This window comes from Castor canadensis, chromosome 2 (genome assembly GCF_047511655.1).
Source record: "Castor canadensis chromosome 2, mCasCan1.hap1v2, whole genome shotgun sequence".
Lineage (NCBI taxonomy): Eukaryota > Metazoa > Chordata > Mammalia > Rodentia > Castoridae > Castor > Castor canadensis.
The window spans coordinates 172,175,835-172,183,219 of record NC_133387.1 but is presented as its reverse complement, the minus strand read 5'-3'; the positions used below and the strand labels follow the sequence as shown (position 1 = coordinate 172,183,219).

General features: G+C 35.2%; 1 pseudogene; it reads right to left on the bottom strand.

Moving 5' to 3' along the window:
• Positions 1-3,036: 3,036 nt before the first annotated feature.
• On the bottom strand, positions 3,037-3,961 carry LOC141418460 (olfactory receptor 8B3-like; annotated as a pseudogene).
• Positions 3,962-7,385: the final 3,424 nt, after the last annotated feature.

Below are 7,385 nucleotides of genomic sequence, written 5' to 3'. Positions count from 1 at the left end.
ATGTCTCTTCCCCACCCACAATACTAAATACAACTCTTCATATCTAAGGTGCTTATTTTGTGTATTTGTTGCTTCCTAGTTCTTGTCTTTCATGTTTTGTTTATCTCTGATATTCCCAGAAATCATTTTGAAATGTCCACTTCTATGATTTTCATAAAGGAAATCAAATTTGAATCCATAGGAAGTTCCCAACATGTGATCTACGTAGAAAATGTTAAAGCATGATGAAACCTATACCTTTGTAACCATTTAGGACGATACCATATTTGTTTGTGACACAGAGCACATTGCCACAAATTGCTATGCATTTACTCCATAAAAATTCTGTTATATGTGTTTGTGTTTTTGTATGGGTGTGTCTGTGTGCCTTTCTCTTTAGATAAACATGAATGACTAAAGCAATAACGAATTCCTTTTGCTGGATTTAGCAAGAACTTCTTGCTGAGCACTGCCTCTTTCAAGCTGAAACTAAGAATTATCTACCTGAAATGGGAATGCAAAATTTAAAATTGGGATCTAATGACATGCAAGTGAGGTTAAGCAGTTATCTCAAAAAGCCAGAGGCATGAAAGAATTGTGTATGGTGTCTGTGTCTTTGTGTGCCCCCATGCATGTGTGTGTGTGTGTGTGTGTGTGTGTGTGTGTGTGTGTCTGTGTTTGTGTTTCTGTGTGTACAGGGAATAGTGTAAAGAGGAATGTAGAGGGGAGTTCAACAAAGACTGGGGCTTGGAGAAAGAGAAAGGAAAACTCCTTTTACTTCAATTTTCATCAGCTTTTAACCAGACCACTTCTGATTTTGTTTATCCCAAACTAATCTTGAGTAGCATCACCAGCTTGCTTGAGAATGTTTACATTAAACAAATTCAGGAGGTAATGAAGGAACATTGATTTGGCCCTTTACAAGGATGACTATTTTTTGTTGTTGCCCAGAAAGTCTAAGCTTCGGTTTTGACTTAGAAGCATACTCACCCCAGTATCCAGACATTGCTGAATACTGACACTTACTTTATGAAACTTCGGATGTGACAACCTCAGCAAAATTGTACTTTCTTTCCTATCTTCTTTAGTGATGTATTAAAAATGAAAAGCAATAACCACTAGACTGTGCACACTAATTACCTGCTTTGATCTCCCTCCATTTATTTTTGCAGTGCTGGAAACCAAGGTCTTGCACATGCCAGGAAGTGCTCTACCACTGAGCTGTGTCCCCAGGCTGTCATTGAATGAAGACCAAACAAGTATATGCTCCTGAAGGTGCTAAATGAAACGTATGCACTACATTGCCTCTTTTATTCTTGATTACTCTTATGCTTTAAAAATTCCATTTAAATTTTGGTATTATTTTTTGCAAATTAATCTGAAGGCAATTTTTAAAATAAATTAATCTTTTCTGAAAATAAAACTGATTTTGGCTGGAGATACAGGCTTGGTAATAGAGCAATTGTCTAGTATAAACAAGATCCTGGGTTTGAACTGAAGTACAACAAGGGAAAAAATAAACTTCTGAAAAGTAAAACTGATTTCTCTTGTGTTTTGAAGCCAATCAAATGGAAGATAAGGAGACATGTTTAGCCCACTCATGGGGACATTCAGTTAGGGAAAAAAAATGCCAGTTTATACACCAATTTCTACACAAGATCACAAATAGCATAAATATCACTATGACATATAGTTTTATTTCATTGAAGAAAGCAATTTTATCAAAAGTATAGAAAAAGAAAAAAGCTACAAGCTACTTCAACCTTTTGTACAAAAGGAAATTGTTAAAGGAAAATCAAGTATGACAATATTAGGGTCAGATAGGAAATGTGTGGTAATTTAAAACTGTAAGTCAAGAATCTAAGGAGGCCAAACATCTGAAAAGGAAATAGGCCAATAGGCAGCTGGTGTTAAATGTCAAAGTACATAACTATTTGTTAATTTAGAAAATAGTACAATAATAAAAATATTTCCAATTTTGTTAGAAAATGTTTAACTATCATTTGATATATTCTATTCAGAATTTTAAAGTAGTCATTTCTTGTCTGTTTCTCAATCCAAAATGTTGTTTCAGGAAGATATTGTCACAATTTGAATTATTCACCAAATGTTTCTTTCAAAATTGAATTTCCTATTTTAGTCAATCATCTTCAATCTATACTGGTTCAAAATTCCTAGTTTCCCAACAAAAATACACATCAAAGTGTTTTCCTAAACCATCCATCAAATAAAGAAGGCAAAATACCTTTTCTAAATGAAATTCATGTTATGTAGGAACATTTTACAGTCAACGTGAAAAGTGGAAATGTATTCTTACTTTCCGCTTTTACTGAAAAAGAAGAGGAACCTATAAGAGAAACAGTGGTGGAGGTCAAGTCAGATGGGTAAGTGTAGAGTTCTTTAGAAACCTTCACTTTCCCATCCATGCATTAAATACTTACTGAAGTTCTACTTTACAAATTAAATAAGAAACTCTTTGTAGAAAGAAGTTTAACACATATAGTATACACATAGAAAGTGTGCAGTTCTTGATAGTTTATTGGACATTCCATACATGTACTTTTCCCCAGTGAAGGATGGCAAAATGAGGATAGAAACACACTGTCTAATTCATGTGTCCAAAGGCCAGTGGCAAAGAAGTTCCAACTTCCACAGTGACATAAAGTAAACCTAGTAGTACCTGATTTCATTATTATCAGACCACTGATCATTTTCCCCCGGAAAATGATATTAATATTAATATCATTTAATATTATTAATTATCATTTAATATTAATATCATACTTATATTGTTAATATTAATAATAAAAATATGTAAATTACTTTGCTACTAATTTTTGTACAGGAATAAGGCTAGAACAAACAAATTGTGCAAATGCTGAGGAAAAGAAAATATTCTCAATACAAAGGTGAAATAAATTAGAGAGGATTCATATATTTTCACCCTAGCAAGAAAGAATGAGGATAGGAAGACTGTCACACAAATATCTGGATTAAATACACTGAATTACATATTCTTTAACTACATGCTGAGAAAGACACTGTTTATGATGAACATCAGAACCACAGGGTCTTTCTCAGGGCAACTTTAACATCTTTGTTCCTTAAGCTGTATATTAAGGGATTCATCAGTGGAACTGTGTTGGTGTAGAAGACAGAAGAGATTTTACCCTCATCCAATGACATGGCAGAAGATGGTTTGAGATACATAAATGCCCCTGAACCAAAGAACAGGGAAACCGCAATTATGTGGGAACTGCAGGTGCTGAAGGCTTTAGACCTGCCTTCAGTGGAGCTGATGTGAAAGATGCTGAAGAGGATGGAACCATAAGATATAAGAATAGTGAAACTGGGCACAGTGATGTTGATTCCCACCACAATAAAAACCTCAAGTTCATTGACATAGATGCTGGTACACGAGAGCTGGAATAAAGGAAGGATGTCACAGAAATAGTGGTTGATGATGTTCACATCACAGAAAGCCAGTGTCAGCATGCAACCAGTGTGGGCCATGGCACCAGAAAAGGCCATCAAGTAGAAACCAAGGATAAGATTGGAACACACTTTAGGGGACATGGCAATGCTATACAGAAGGGGATTACATATGGCCACATAGCAATCATAAGCCATTGATGTCAGCATGTAACATTCAGAAATGGAAAAAAAAACTGAAAAAATAAAGCTGGGTCATACATCCCCTGTAAGAGATAACATTCTTCCTAAATATGAAGTTCATTAGCATTTTGGGTGTAAACAAAGAAGAATAACAAAGGTCTATGAAGGACAAGTTAAAGAGGAAAAAGTACATAGGGGTACGAAGGTTTGAATTAAGTCCAATTAGAATTACCAAACCCAAATTTCCCAACGCAGTGAGCACATACATTACTAGAAACAGAAAGAGCAAAGGAAGTTGCAGGTTCAGTTGTTCTGTTAAACCCAACAAAATGAATTCAGTCACAAAAGAGCCATTTTCAGGATCCATTCTTCTTTATGGAAGTCTGTGGGCACAGGTATGGAAGGATTACATTAGAGGATAAGTCAGTTATTACATTAGGGGATATGTCAGTTCTTGAACTATTTTCTTTACACAGTATTGAACATCACTAGAATTGACTGGACCTATAGAATCTACCTTTACTACTAATATGATGCTGAGTGATACTGTTTCCCCTTCACTTGAGATTTAACAAATCAAGTATAGTAAGTTACACCACAAAATCTACCCTACAGATTACATGCAAAAATGACTACAGGAAAACCAAGGGGAAAGAAAGAACACAGATGAGCCAGGACCTTATAACTGGTATTATGGTTCTTGGAAACATGCTGTTGGCCTCTAATTCACATTAGACATTGACACAGTGGAAACCATAGCACCTTTGTAATAAAACAATGGAAGAACTAAAGTCTAGTAATTGTTTAATTACCACCCCATGGCCTAGAAAAAAACCCTAAATCATGAAGTGAGAATGATCTATCCATGGAGAAGGAATTGCTGACTTAGATCCCACAGTCCCTGTACTTAGCATCTCTCAATACTCTCTGCTCTCCCCTGAGTGTCTTTCAGCACTTTCTCTTGGTTTTGAAGACTACAAAATATGGAATATATATGGGGAACATCTTAGATTCCTTGAGTTCCACCTAAAGGAAGACAATATAAATGGAATTCAGAAACTCACATTTCTTAATCCACAAACCTTGGTGTTTCTTATTGTTTACTTACCTTGGTGTTTTACAAGGGCAAGTACAGATTTTATTTCTAGTATGTACAGCATATTTCTCTGAAGAGATCATAATTTATGATTACAACTTTAAATTCTCTCAGGCACCAGGGAAAATGGTCCTTATTACCATTTCCCCCTTTGTAAAACAGAATAATGACATCATGCACTTGGTTATAAGCAGGGTACAAAGATTGCTCAATGTATTCTCCAGGGAACAGAATTTAGGTGCAACAGGGAAACAACAGGATTGTACTTACACTGTTTACCTATTCTATCTTCAGTTCCTTAGGGACTCAATATATTACTCAAGTTTTCCCTTTACTCTAGGGATGGCAAATACTCCAAAAGGGACCAAAAATTATCTCTCATCATTCAGCAACATGGTGGAACAGGAAGTCCTAGATCCTCTTTCCCTCATAAACACAGTTGTTAAGCACCAGTTATAGACAGATTCATTTGACAAAAAACAAAATATTAGTTATTCTGCTTATGCATCCTGATTAGCATGAAACCAGCCACACTGAATGTTTCAGGAAAATTGGAGCTACCCTCTTTCTATAATCACTATTCCTGACACAACACCACAAAGTTGGTATAAAAATTTGTCCCTGGGAAGGGACCAAGGCACAACATGCATGCATCCAATGCCCTGTCATTTTTGCAACTTATTCAAAGGACTTGTTCCTATCTAGCCTGTCTCATGGAGTGATAGGAGACAGAACAAGGCACACTCAGATGACCAGGTAACAGTGAGAACAGAGAGGATGGTGTAGACTGGCAGTCAGCATAGTCAATCTTCTCAGTTCAGTCCAGAGATAAGAAATGCAATATCCAAGTGCCCAGTTTCCCTCATAAAGAAACAAAAGGTATGCTGTACTTCTAATCTCCCAAACCTTGTGTAGATAATGCAGGAAACTAGCTTCCATCTCTGCTATCTCAAAGGCTGGCAATACTCAGGGCTTAGTGCATTTTTCTTTTCCAGGTCCAGTGAGAACACAGATGGAATTTTGTTTGACAATAACCATATATCCTCTGTGAGAATCACCGAATTAGCAAATGAAACAGCTCCAGAATTACCCTAAGTAGGAAAAAGAGTCCAAAGGCCCAAAATATCTGGGAGCCTACCTGAGCAAGTGACTTCTCTCACATTTGTGTCAGAGCAGTGACTGAATCTGGCAAACTCTAGACATCTGGCAGTCAGTCAATGAGAACAAAGAAATCTGGTGTATTCTACTATTCAAAATGCTCCCCAAAAGGTAAAGAGGAGGAAATACTTTTGAAGTCATCTCATAAGACCAGGATCCCAAATCCAAACAAAATTTTCACAAGAAGAAATCTTTTGGGTGTTTTTCTTAGATTTAGGGTTTCTTAATTTTGGGTCCTTATGTTTTGATTTTTAAAATTACATGAAAATTTCTTTTTAATTTTTTCATTTTTTATATTGTTTTTCTATTCTTTGGTTGACTTATTTCTACTCAAATCCTTATTATTTTTTCCTTCTGCTACCTTGGCTTAAACAAACTAAACTTTTTGCTATTCTTTTTCTGGTCCCCTAAGATATAAAGTTCAGTTGCATTTTAAGATTTTTTTTTTCGCTTCTAATGCGTCCATTTTACTTTTGTTTCTTCATCCCATAAATTTTGGCATGTATTTTCTTTCTCATTGATCAAGAAATTTTTCTTATTTTTTTTGTATTTCTAATGAGAATAATTACACAAATTTATGAGATACAATGTGACGTTTTGATACGTGCATATATTGTGTAATGATCAAATCAGGGTATTCAGCATGTCTGTCACCTCAAACATTTATTCTTTCTTTATGAGGAACACTGAAAATAATTCTTTTTATGTATTTTGAAATAGATAACTGGTGCTTAATTGCAAATGTTGAAATAGTAACTGACTATAGTCACTCTGCTGTGCACTCAACAACCAGGAGTCATTCCTGCTGTCTAACTGTGGCTTTGAAACCATTATCCAAACCTCACAACCTCCCTCTTCCCCATGCCGCTCCATACTCTGATAACCATTATTCTATTCTCTACATTTATAAAATCTGTATTTTTACATTCCATATAAGTGACCTCAAACAAAATTTGTCCTTCTGTACCTGGATCATTTTACTTAAACTAATATCCTGCAGATTCATCCATGTTACTGTTTACAAGATTTCATCTATTCATGGATGATTAACATTTCATTGTGTACAACAGCTACCTTTTCTGCTGTATATTGATGGACTCTAAGATAGATTCCACATCTTGTCTATTGTAAATAGCGCTACAATAAACATGGGATGTCAGATACAAGAGATAGCTTTTGACTCCCTTTAGATTTACTTTTTGACCCAAATTTTGTTCAAGAATGTATTGTTTGGATAATTTTGGAATTTTCCCATTTGTTATTGTTATTGATTTTGAGTTTTATTTCTTTGTGGTCAGAAAGATATTTGTAATGATAATGATCTTCTTAAGTTTGCTAAGACTTGATTTGTGACCTATATGCAATCTTTCTTAAAGAATGTTCTGTATTTGCCTGAGAAGTTTATATTGTGCTGTTTGGAGGAAAGTTCTCCATATGTCTCTTCCACCCAGTTGCTCCATAACATTGCTCATTTCCGTTGTTTCTTTATTTTTTCCTTTGAATGATATGTCCTTTCCAAAGAGTGGGTATGAAATCT